The sequence below is a fragment of the Mirounga angustirostris genome, unplaced genomic scaffold (assembly GCF_029215605.1).
Source record: "Mirounga angustirostris isolate CCGP_5_RB_7025 unplaced genomic scaffold, mMirAng1.0.hap1 SCAF_6, whole genome shotgun sequence".
NCBI classification, from domain to species: Eukaryota; Metazoa; Chordata; class Mammalia; order Carnivora; family Phocidae; genus Mirounga; species Mirounga angustirostris.
In genome coordinates, this window is record NW_026991714.1 from 18832472 (window position 1) to 18845368 (window position 12897).

A 12897-nucleotide genomic window follows, 5' to 3' on the forward strand; every position below is an offset into this window, starting at 1 on the left:
AAATCAAATGAGGAAGGCTTTATGTGAGACAGAACACATGGCCTATGGTAATCTCTTAGAAACCAATACCTCTATCAACTAAAAATCAACATTCTTCATTTTTTTTCTCTTTCTGGTTTCCTTATCTCATAAATGATACTTCCATATATTGAAATCTTTAAGCCAAATTCTTTTTTATTTGAATTCATGAATCACTAATAATCACTAATAATTAATATACAGTGTATTATTAGTTTGAGAGAGAGAATTCAGTGATTCATCAGTCTTACATAATACCCAGTGTTCATTATATCACATGCCCTGCTTAATGTCCATCACCCAGTTACCCCATCTCCCCACCCAACTCCCCTCCAGCAACCCTCAGGTTGTTTCCTATGATTAAGAGTCTCTTACGGTTTGTCTACCTCTCTAATTTCATCTTGTTTTATTTTTTCCTCCCTTATTCTATGATCCTCTGTTTTGTTTCTTAAATTCCACATATGAGTGAGATCATATGATAATTGTCTTTAGCCGATTGACTTACTTCGCTTAGCATAATACCCTCTAGTTCCATCCATGTCGCTGCAAATGGCAAGATTTCATTGTTTTTTATGCTGAATATTATTCCATTGTATATGTATACCACATCTTTATCCATTCATCTGTCGATGGACATCTGGGCTCTTTCCATAGTATGGCTATTGTGGACATTGCTGCTATAAACATTGGGGTGCACATGACCCTTCAGATCACTACTTTTGTATCTTTGAGGTAAATACCTAGTAGTGCAATTGCTGAGTCATAAAGTAGCTCTATTTTCAACTTTTTAAGGAAGTTCCGTACTATTTTCCAGAGTTTTAAGCTAAAATCTTACTTTCCTCTACCTTCTCACTCATTGCATATACCCAATCAATTCCCAAGTTCCTCCCAAGAATCAAATCTATCACTTTCTTTCCACACCCACTTCATTTGAGTGGGTCATTTTGTACCCCAACACTACCACCATAGCCTCATTCTGGAATGCTACAATAGTTTTATAATTGGTCTTCCTAACACCCATGTAGCTCTCCCCAATTTGTTTGTTTTTGTTTTTGTTTTTTACTACAGAGTTATCTTGCTATAAAGTTAAATCTGAGCATAAAACTCTTTTACCCCCACTTACGATTTTGTGTCATTTGCCCTCTGGATAACATCCAAACTCTTTAAGATAATGTATAAAATTATCTTCCCTTACTTAGTTCTTCATCTGTGTCTTTCCCCTGTGTATGCCACCATAATTCTCAAATTATGCTTCGGTCATCATTTCATTCCTGAAATTCATCCACTTTCTCCCTTTCTTCAGCATCTTTGCATATGCAATTTATTCTACCTGAACTATTGTTCCTACTTGGATCCCTTCACCTGCCCAACCCTTACCTCTTTGAACTTCAGACTAGATTGTCATTTCTCCACAAAGCTTTCTGGGACTCTTCAAGATTGGTTGTTCTTATTTCATGATCCCAGTATGTCACCTATTATAACACATTTACTTTGTATATTTATGTGTATATTTTGTCTTCTTGGCTGTATATCTCCCCTACCTCCAGTTAGTTTTAGAAGGACAATAATTATTCTTATTTTAATGACAACAGGGTACAGTTAGGAAAGTACCTGAAATAAAGTTGCTTAGTAAGTATTGGTTGAGTGAATGAATAAATGGTGATTAAATAAGTACTAAATTGAGGTGTAATTAATGTGATGTGGAGGGCAAGATTAAGAAAACTCCTTCTATGTGGAAAGAAGAAAGCTTTACAGAGGACTTTGCATCTGAGCTATACCTCAGGATGACAACAGCTTTTATAGTTGAGGAAGGAGGAAAATAGAGTCCTGAAGTAACGGTCTAGGTGTCCAAACCATGAATGTAAATGACATGTTCAAGTAGTATCAAAGCAAAGCATTCTTGATATTAAAAAAACATTAAGAACAAGGATATAAAAGCATCATTAATTATTAACTTTAAGTTCAATGATAAGGAATTATCAGGATCATGCATATAATTGTGAAAAACTTCGGATCTTTTCATTTATGTTCTATTATTCATGGTTTCTAAAGACAGACCAAGTGAATAAGAGTTCAAAGGTAAAGTCAAACATAAATTCTCCCCACTAATAAGTACAGTATATGTTTTACTATGTTATCACTCTTGAATTTAAAGAATAATATAGAAACAGCAGTTGAATAGCTTGCCCCTTCCCCTTTGAAAGGTCAAATACGAGGGATAACTTTAACTGAAAACCTTCCAAACTTCATTGGAGAAAAAAAAATACAGTGATGATGAAAATGGCATGCTATTTTTATTTTCTTCCCAACAAAATTACCTTTATCAAGCTCTTTTGATATGCCAAGCATTTTACCAATATTTCCTTATTTCACCTCCTAGCAACACAGTGCAGTATATATTATTATCACCATTAGCGTGTTTAGATGACAGAGGTTCAAGGTGAATAAATATGCAGCAGGCAAGGACTAAATGGCAATAGTCTTGAAGCTAAATTGAAGACCATGCTCTCCCTATTACACTAAACTGCAACTTAATCAGAACTGATTGCAGATTTAAAGTTATTTATTAGCATTTTTGTTGCCATTCAATGAAATGCTCTTGAACAAAATAAAATTTTAAAATGGAAAATAGGGGCACCTGGGTGGCTCAGTCAGTTAAGCGTCCCACTCTTGATTTCGGCTCAGGTCATGATCTCAGGGTCGTGGGATCCAGCCCCGAGTCTGGTTCCACATTGGGCTTGAAGCTTAAGATTCTTTCTCTTCCTGGAGCGCCTGAGTGGCTCAGACTTAATTAAGCTTAAGCATCTGCTTTGGCTCTGGTCATGATCCTGGAGTCCTAGGATCTACCCCCATATCGGGCTTCTTGCTCAGTGGAGAGTCTGCTTCTCCCTCACCCTCTGCTGCTCCCTACCACACGTGCTCTCTTGCTTCCTCTCTCTCTTGCTGCCTCTCTCTCTCAAATAAATAAAGTCTTTGAAAAAAAATTCTTTTTCTACCTCAGTCCCTCTCCCCTCTCTCTCTAAAATAAATAAATAAATAAATAATAAAATAAAATGGAAAATATAAATACTAGAAATTTAAAATAAAATTAAAAATTAAAATGGGAAGTTTTTTCTCAGTCTATTATAAGCAAGTGATCTGAGTATTATGGGTTTTGATAATATAAGTTTTCGTATTATAAGTTTTCAAAGCATATCTGCTTCATCTAATTTTTCAATGAAAGTTATAGTTTAATCAACTAAATGTGATTCAGTTTCATATATTTAAAGACATGTACCATAAACTAAAAAAATCAGAAAAACTACTTTTTTTCAGATTACATGTATTATTTAGTGGGTTAAAAAGTATAATCATGGTCAGATTGATTTAATTTACCTATCTGTTCTTCAGAGAAATTGCAAGATTACTCGAATAGTCTTAATGACACAATCTTATTATAAATTACAGTGTTACAAAAAAGGAAAAAAAATCCAACATGCATAAAACAGTTGGTGTCTCAAAAGGGGACATATAATAAAATTTCAGTAGAATGAGATCCTTTTAATATTTTGCTGAAATGCTATCATAAATTTTTAATTAAGGTCAGTTTTCTTATATCCTCAAAAATGCCAGATAATGACAAGAATATGAAGATCATTTTTAGCAAGTGTTATTTTAGCAATACTAGTGTGAAAACTCGAGACTACAACTAAAAATGTATATTTTATAGTATTATTTGGCAGGAAAGATGCCTGGATACGATGAAAATCATTTTAAAAGCATTGCTTTTCTAAAGTGGCAAACTCAAGTATTAAATTTGATGAACATATTCAAAGATATATGGATAATATAATGCATCATCTTCCTATATGCATATATATATGGATTTTCACCTTTGAATATTCATGACCTATATTCATATATAGTCAAATTAATAAAAGAATAAGAGCTCCATTATTCAATGATTTGCATCATTACTTTAGTAATGACATATTAATTTATGGCTTTAGTTAAATACCAGTTATGTTCTATAATTTTAGACTTTAAATGACCTTAAATTGTTCTTCCTTAATCTAAACATTGTTTATTTAAAGGTAATGAATTTTTAAATAGCCCTAATGGAGTAGAATTAGGCATTTTATTATATAAAGATGTCAAGAAATTCATCAAGATATAAAATCTTGCATATGCTACGTTTTCTATATAAGTAGGCAGAATTTTGCCACTCTGTTTTCTGTACTCCACCGGGAATATAAAGAAATGATTGCTTTACTTTTTTTCACCTGTTGAAATAAACAGTCATGTGTAGGAATGGTGAAAAAAGTCATTCTGACTTTTAGCTATGCAATTTGTCACTGGTATACCTGGAAATTATACCAAAAGATTTTTTGTTTCCTTTTCCTTAAGCATTGATAATTCTTTCAAATTCCCTAAAAAAAGGTGAAACAAATTTATAAAAAATCAGAAAGGTGTGATAATCCCTAAAGCAAAAAAATATCATATAACTCCAGGGATCACAGAAAACTGAGGTTATTTAATCAGGAACTAAAAAAGAGAATGGAATGCATTCTTATTTGAAATAGCAATTCCCCTTGCATTTTAAAAACAAATGTCCTGGTGGGTTAATAACTACCTTAAATCCTTTCCAATATGTTAGTTTGAAAATTATTAAAATAACTGCTGACTAGATGGATTTCCACAATATGCTACTATTATCCTTTTTAACCCCTTTGTTCATATGACCAGTTTATGAAGGACTTGCTGGCAGGGATTATGTTTTAGTAATTCCTGTGGCCCCTAATGTTTAACAAACTGTCACGTAGATGGTAAATTTTTGGAACATGCACTGAATTGAATTCCTTTATTTTTTTTCTTTTATTCATGGGCTATTTCATTATGTCCGTCTGCCTAAACCAGCAAGAGATTGCCATTATATTAATCTGTTAGGAATACTTTATTATTATACTTTTTCACTTTTCTGTTTTTTGTTTTTTTTTAAATAACTGAGCTTACTTGTTTTAAATCATGTTGTATAGGTTAAGATTAGCCTGAGAAGTGAATTTTTCCAGTGATTTAACTCTGCTCAACCTATATTCTAGAGGGTCCTTCTCATTATTTATTTTAGCTGGTCAGGCAATACAGTGCCTCTGAATTACAACTTTAAGTGTTTTCCATCTTAATGAGGGTTAGTATTCCTCTGAGGAGTATATACTGCAGAGGAAACTAATCTCCTGCTTGATCTTGTCAATACAATCTTGTCCTACCAATAAAGAAGTTAAATGCTGCTACCTAATGGTAGAGCTGATTAGAAAAAATGAAGAGAAGGTGAGTTCCATTCCTTAATTCTGTCCAGCATATAGGGGATATAATTCTTAAAAGTCCAAAGTTCAAGAGTCACTTGGGTTATCTTTATGTTTTAAATGTAAAATATCTTGGTTTTTCAAACTAAGTGATTATATAACAAAATATTTTGGTAAGATTCAGATTGTACTTAATTTTAATTCATAAGGAAAGTGGTCAGAAAGTAGAGAATAAAGTTCAGATGCAAGATGTTTAGTATATTTAGATTGCAAAATCTAATTTTAAAGTAAAGTATGATAGATACTTCTGAAAATTTATTATAATCAATATCTTTGATTACCAAAACAGTAAAACAGAAAATAGTTTAAAATAAAGATATTTTGGGGGCACCTGGGTGTCTTAGTTGGTTAAGCCTCTGCTTTTGGCTTAGGTCATGATCCCAGGGTCCTGGGATTGAGCTCCGGATCAGGCTCTCTGCTCAGTGGGGAGACTGCTTCTCCCTTTCCCTCTATCTGCTGCTCTGCCTACTTGTGCTCTCTCTGTCAAATAAATAAAACTTAAAAAAAAATAAAGATTTTTTTTTTTCCCGAAGAAGACATACAGATGGCCAACATACACATGAAAACATACTCAACATCACTCATCATGGGGGAAATGAAAATCAAACCCACAATGAGATAATACCTTATACTTATCAAAATAGCTAGAATCAAGCAGACAAGAAATAACAAGTGATGCCCAGAAAATAGAAAAAAAAGAACCCTTCTGCACTGTTGATGAGAATGCAAATTGATGCAGCCATTGTGGAAAATAGTATGGAAGTTCCTCAAAAGATTAAAAATAGAAATAATGTATGATCCAGTAATTCCACACAAAGTATTTACCAAAGAAAACCAGAGTACTAATTTGAAAAGATATATGCCCCTATGTTTATTGCAGCATTATTTACAATAGCCAAGATATGCAAGCAACTCAGGTGTCCATCAATAGATGAATGGTTAAGAAGACAACAATGGAATATTACAGTGTCATAAAAAAGAACAAGATCTTCCCATTCGTGACAACATAAATGGACCCAGAGGATATGAAGCTAAGTGAAGTAAGTCAGACTGAGAAAGACAAACATCATATTATTTCACTTACATGCGGAACCTTAAAAAATTTCAAACAAAAAAGCAGAAACATCCACAAATACAGAGAACAAATTGATGGGTGAGGTTGGGGGAGGGGAGATAGGTGAAACAGAGTGGGAGAAACAGGCTTCCAACTACGGAATGAATAAGTCACAGGGATGAAAAGTACAGCATAGGGGATATAGTAAATGGTAAAGTAAATAAATAAATAATCTAAAAATAAAGATTAAAATAATCTTCACTACATGTAGAAATGGAATAGAAATAATGGTTACAGACATCTGTATTTGATACGGTTACTGTAAGTAGTAATAAGATCCTGCTTTTTCTTGTATAGTCTGATAATAAAGCATAGTAAATAAAGTTAGTATAGTACTAACTTGTTGCTTAGTAAAGGCATTTATACTGCTGTAAATAAAGACTAATATATTTTAAGAATAAGACATAGTGCTGGGCTGAAGTGCAGAAATGTTGGTGTTTGGAACCAAATGGACAATAAGTCTCTTGTTCTAAAATAGGACCAAAACTTACCTTGGAGTTAACCAGGGCTACAAGGTGAAATGGGTTATTTAATTAGAAGTTATTATATGGAGAAATATAAATAGGGGTATACCTTCTGAAGTCACACACAAAGGAAATATTGCCTTTAAGGAACTTTTAAGGAAGTCCAGTAAAATTATTAAAGTTTTTTTTGAAAGGTACTGATTATTAGGCCACAGGAAATTTTTTTTTTTAAATTTCAGAATAATAATTTTCAGGTTCTTTCTATCCATTTTGTAAGGAAACGAAAATGTTCAAGTGGTTTTAACCTAGGAGTGTATAGTTATAAATATTGTCAGTGGACTCTTAAACTTGTCTTCTAGTCTTGGTTACAGATATCATTAAATTCAGAGGATAATTCTTGTAATTATTCAATAATTCCTATAATAATGTAATAATCACTGCAATTCCAGTACAACATGAAGCAGGGATTTCTGTTTTATTCACTAATACATCTACAGCACTAACAAAATAATCTGGCACAGAGAAGGCCCTAATAATAAGAAAATTAAATTTGTAAAGTAAATTCTTATAATGTTAATCCTTTTTTTGTTGTTGATGTTAATTTTAGTTACTAAAAAACAAAAGGTATAACCCATTGGAAATGTTTCCATTAAAAATAAACTAACATTTAAAAACAAAACAAAACAAAAAAAACAAATCATGATAAAATGTCAAGTAAGTCATTACTCTTGAGAACTGTTATGGTTTTATTTGCACAACTGTCCTTGTTCCTACATTTCTTTTTAATAATAATCCTCTAAAAATCTGGGTAGAAGATGCATTCTTTATTGACCTATCTCTACACTGAGGAATATGACAACCTTCTTCTTCTCTCAAAGAGAATTATATTTGTAATATCAAAATTGGACATGTGTGAAAATAAAATGAGTGGCCAAGCATTAAATTTGCCTTGGTGGATTAATTAAAACAAAATGTACTACAAATAGCAAAAAAACTGTAAACCTCTTATGCACAATTGTTATATCTTGTCATTGTTATATTCCCAAGGTTTACCCCAGTGCACACCATTGATCATACATTCAATAAAAACTTTTTAAAAAGAACCAAAACTAAGAAAAAGAGGCGATCTACAATAAGCAAACCAATCCAGCAACAAGTAGTTAAATTTTTATCTACTGTTCTCCAGTGCCCTCTAAACCACCATCTAAGAAAACATGTCAGAACTCTCCATGTTTTTAACTGAAGAATGCATATCTTAACCATTTGCCAAAGATGCTGGGATGGCCAATATTTTCACGTGGTAGCCAGCCCTGTATTGCCTGATATTGGTCATATAATCTAGCTTGTCTAAACTCTTTTCTAACGATATGCTTTATTTTTCCCCAACATGCAATTTTGAAAACATCTGATATTCTCAAGAACCATTCTTGTCACTATATTACTTTAACTTCTAAAATAGCTCAAATTTTCTTCAAACTTAGAAAGTTATAAAGAACTTAAGATACTAAATTTCAAAAGAAAAGCAAAGTAAGGGGTGCCTGGATGGCTCAGTCAGTTGGGAGTCTGACTCTTGACTTTGGCTCAGGTCATGATCTGGGAGTCTTGGGATGGAGCCCCACATTGGGCTCTGTGCTGAGTGCGGAGCCTGCTTAAGATTCTCTTTCTCCCTCTCCCTCCACCCTTCAGCCCACTCATGCTCTCGCTCTCTGTGTCTCTGTCTCTCTCAAATAAATAAAAAATCTTTTTAAAAAGAAAAGAAAAATAAATCTATATGAAAAGTTAATTTATATTTTTGAAAAGAATTTTTATATAAATAGCCAGATTTTTGAAGGATATTATAAGAACGCATATATGGGACATCACTATGCCTAACATATGGACACTACTGAGGATTAGCTATACCCAGCATATCATGTACACATGAGTGGTAATTTTTTAAATCATGTTGTCTGAACTTGTCAGAAATTACCTTCTAAATACTAATCATAGGAATCAATGTTATGGGAATTATCTGAAACTGAAATTTGGTAATAAGTTTTTGAAAGGATCATGCGGGGAGCTAGATAAAACTCTTGTTTACCTTACTGACTCAATATTATTAATGAGAAATAAATATTTTTAACAGTTAATCACAGCCATTTATATGAAGGTGCTGATTCTTTGAAACATAATTGATTTTCTTAAATTGCAGCTGTCAAGGATAGGTTTAAAAGGTAATAATGACATGAGTAATCTTTCACATTCTTTCTGGCCTATCTTCGTATGACTGTAAAACGTCTGCTTTTCGTGGTTGGATGACAGATACAAATGAAAACCTGCTAGAGTTCTGAGAGGAAACATGGACGCTCGGAATTACTTTCCCCCATGGTTTTGTCACCATTCAAACATAATTAGCCAAAATATAAAGAAAACTATACATTTAAAACATCAAGGGGCACCTAGGTGGCTCAGTCTGTTGAGCGCCCAGCTCTTGATTTCAGCTCAGGTCATGATCTCAGGGTCATGGGATCAAGCCCTGTGACAGGCTCCGCATTCAGCAGGGAGTCTACTTAGCATTCTCTCTCTCTCTCTCTCTCTCTCTCTCCCTCTCCCTCTCTAAAAAAAAATAATTAAAAAAATAAAAAATAAAATGTCAGTAATTTGTCCTTGATCTAGAAGTTCTCAAATAAGGAGTGATATATTAGGAAAATCTGTGTGTTCTGGGAAAAGAGGCTTATAAATCCATAAGCTATGTCTCCACTCAAAAGGGAGAAAGATGCTTAAAATAAGCACTTTATCAAAAAAGAAGTTTTAAATTTAATTTTAAAAGATATGTGGAGTGCCCCTTAAGAAATTGTTCAGGAGTACCTTTTCCTCAGCTATAAATTTTAAGTTTCAATTCACAGAGAAGACTGGATTCACTTCTCTTAATTCACAATGTAAAAACGAAAATGTTGTTTTTGGGTAATTGTTTAAACTTTTCATAAGTACAAAAGAGCACACCTTACAAATCAGAAAACACACATCCCATAATATATGCTTTTTCAAGAAATTTTTTTGAATTAAAATTAACAAGTTGTTTAAAAACTCCATTTGGAGTGAAATTAGTAAAAAGAAACAAAAAAATACTTTCTAGTTGTTACTGTTGTTGATTGGTAATAGACAGATCCTTTTTATTCTATTTTGGAAACTTCTGGTCTGCCACATTATTCCACAGTATAATCTCCAAAACACTACTTACCATATTTATAAAATGTACTTAACTTTGTCTTTGTATATTAGTGACAGGTCTGAATGAATAATAAAAAATGTGATTACTGTAAACTTGAGTCATTCAATTTAAATGTTTTGTGTAAGCTATGCTTAGTCTATATGTTAATCTTTGGTATTATATAAGAAAAAGTTGAGAAAAGCATGAGTTAATTATCTAAAGGGATCACTTTTTACAACTTTGCTGCAATATTTATGTAACCTTTAATGATTTTCTTCTAAAAATTTAAACTGTGTTTATTATTTAACAGGCGTTTACTTCTGAAAAATACTCTTCTATCATCTTTCTATGTAATTTAGAGGGCTGATTTTTCAAACCGTCAGAAATATTATCACACTAAAGACATGAAAGACACTTAAATATATTGTCTACACCAGGACTTCTGATTGAATTAATTTTGTTCTATATTTACTTTAGCTACAACAGAAAAAGCTTCTGCACATAGTATTAAGTTGCATATCTGAAAGCAGTTAAGAAAAACTTGTATCTTAAAAGGATATGCCTATCAAAGATATCACAAATTACAAAGAACACATTATACACAACATATGTGATTCTGTAATATGATACTTGATTGAACCCATACTTCAATTTTTAAATTTATTTTTTAGTTAGATTTAATCACTTTTTCCCCAAACTACCTTGCATTTGTGGACATCATCTGGCATGTTTTAAAGAAAATGTTTTCTAGTTGTGAGAATGAGTGTTTAATGAATCTATAAAGTAGCAGTGTGCTTATATTCTGGCCACTATTTGACACCAAAAATCTAAAATGCATGCCCACCCAGTTCTGCTCTTCCCAAGGCAAGATTGTTTTTTAATAGTGCAATATTCTAGATATAGCTTTTAAAATTAACAAAATGCAAGACTCCAGAAAAGTTAATAAAAAACAGCTCAATCCTGATGAGGTTGGCTGATATTCGCAGAAATCAGGAAGAATAAGTCTATCTACAAGTATTCTTTCCCAATAACTCTATAATGGAATTTAAATGAAACACACCATTATGAGACAATAATTCTTATATAGCAGAGAGCTACAATACATTTGAATGTAATGTTAACATATTTATTAATTTAATCAATAAATGGGTATTTTATAGATTTAATTTGCTGGAACTATAACGTGGTAGCTTCTTTATTAGCTATCAAAGGGAATTTGTTATGCTTTGGGTGCTTTCAAAGGCATCTACATCTGAATAAATTAGGGTTTAGGCATTAAAACAAACACTCCTAAAATATTAATTACAAATAAAAATAAGTCAAACTGAGGACAAACACCATTTTTAACTGTAAATTTAATAAAAAATAAAAATTGTGAGAAATTACACATGGTGTTTAAGAAATAACAATGAATATGGAGGAGTAAGAATTTATGATGCATGTCATTTTTCCACATCTGAATTTATACTTTCTTGGTTAAAAATAAATATTTTAAAAATCAACACAACTATTTGTTTCATGAAAAATACCTAGGAATCCAATCAACTCATTAAAATATATTACTTTTATCTTTCAATCTTATGGGAAAAGAAACTGGTTAGAGAATCATAACTGGGTTTATTTCAATTATAGAACATCAACTAGTTATTTATGATTTGTAACTTTGAATACAAAAGTGAGAAATATCCCAGAACTGTATGCACGAATACTTTATTTCATATATTAAGTATAGAAGAGTGGATTCATAGTTTATGAAATCATTATCTATAGAGACTTTGTAACTGGATAGGTTTACATATGAGTAATTGGATACCAATATTCTTAATAACTCATCAAATATGTCCTGAAATGATAGTAATGAAAGCTTTAAAATGTTATTGATGAGGATATTTGATGACCAGTATAAAATGGTTAGAGTGGCTAGTTGATATCACTTAAAAAAAAAAAAAAAAAGAAAGAATGAAGAACTTTCAGATATATTTTCAGTAGACAGATCATTAGCATCATTATAAAATTTCATCTTTAGAGAATCCTTTTTTCTACACTAGAATAAACATTATTATACTATCCCCTTCTTTTAACAATCAATTAGCAATCAATAATATTCAAACACAAATTTTTTTGTTTTCCTTTAGAACTTATGAATTGTAAATATTAAAATCATAAAACCATATAGCAGTGAATGGAAAAACTGCTCAGAATTACATTCCTAAATGTCTAAGTGAAAATATCCAAGTAGTTGCTAAATTAAAACACCAACAATGCCAGATGTCTCCTAATTTATTCTGGAAAACTGAATATTAGTTTATATATGATGTTTGAGAAGTCTGATATTTTTTGAGTTTTTCCTTTTTTAAAGTTGCCACATGTGAATATTTTTATCTTGTTTCAATTAAACTGACAAGAATCATCAAGTTAATAATATAAATTTGCTAAGAAATCAAACTTTCCTCTCACTAAATAATACTGAAAAGTTAATCAAGAGTAATTATTTTTGTAAATGTGACTGTTGTCCCAGAAATGCTTTAAAGGCAAGGTAAGTATAAGGTAATTAAGAACTAATGTGCCTCAAGGAATGTATTCTTGAACTTTTATTTTGTTTTTTAGCTACACAATATCAAAACAAACAGAAAATATTATTTAAACTCATTAGACATCATGACACCGTAGTCCAAGAATATTTGATACTAATATTTAAAAAAAAAGTTGTCAACACCATTACTTTTTTTCTTTTTTTTTTATTTTATTCTTATGTTAATCCCCATACATTAC